The following is a 396-nucleotide window of genomic DNA, read 5'->3' as shown; positions in this document are numbered from 1 at the left end:
TAAAAACCTAAGTCGGGCTCATTTTGGATCAAATCATAAGCATAAATATTGGGGTCTCAAGGCAGTTTGCCCTTTTCCCCAGCTCTGGCAGGAGGGCCTGACTGATTCCCAGGGACACAGGAATGCACGGCCATGGCTTCCTGTCTGATAGATTGGGGAGGGGCCACGGGGGGCCATGAGCTGCCTCCCTTAAATGCCCGAACCCTGGGCTCAGAGAGCCCCACAGAGATCTCGCAGGCAGGCGAAGGGCAGACCTGTCTGCCTGGGCTCCTCGGGTGCCGCGTCCCACCCCTCAGCTCTGTGACACATAGCAGGAGGTCGGCTCTGCAGGCAAAAACACTGTCAGGGCCTAGCAGATGGAGCAGGGAGCTTTCCAGATGTTGTGCGCAGTAAAGC

Source organism: Pteropus alecto, unplaced genomic scaffold, assembly GCF_000325575.1.
Source record: "Pteropus alecto unplaced genomic scaffold, ASM32557v1 scaffold134, whole genome shotgun sequence".
Classification (NCBI taxonomy): Eukaryota; Metazoa; Chordata; class Mammalia; order Chiroptera; family Pteropodidae; genus Pteropus; species Pteropus alecto.
The sequence above is the reverse complement of the archived record's forward strand: the minus strand, read 5'-3'. Positions refer to the sequence as shown.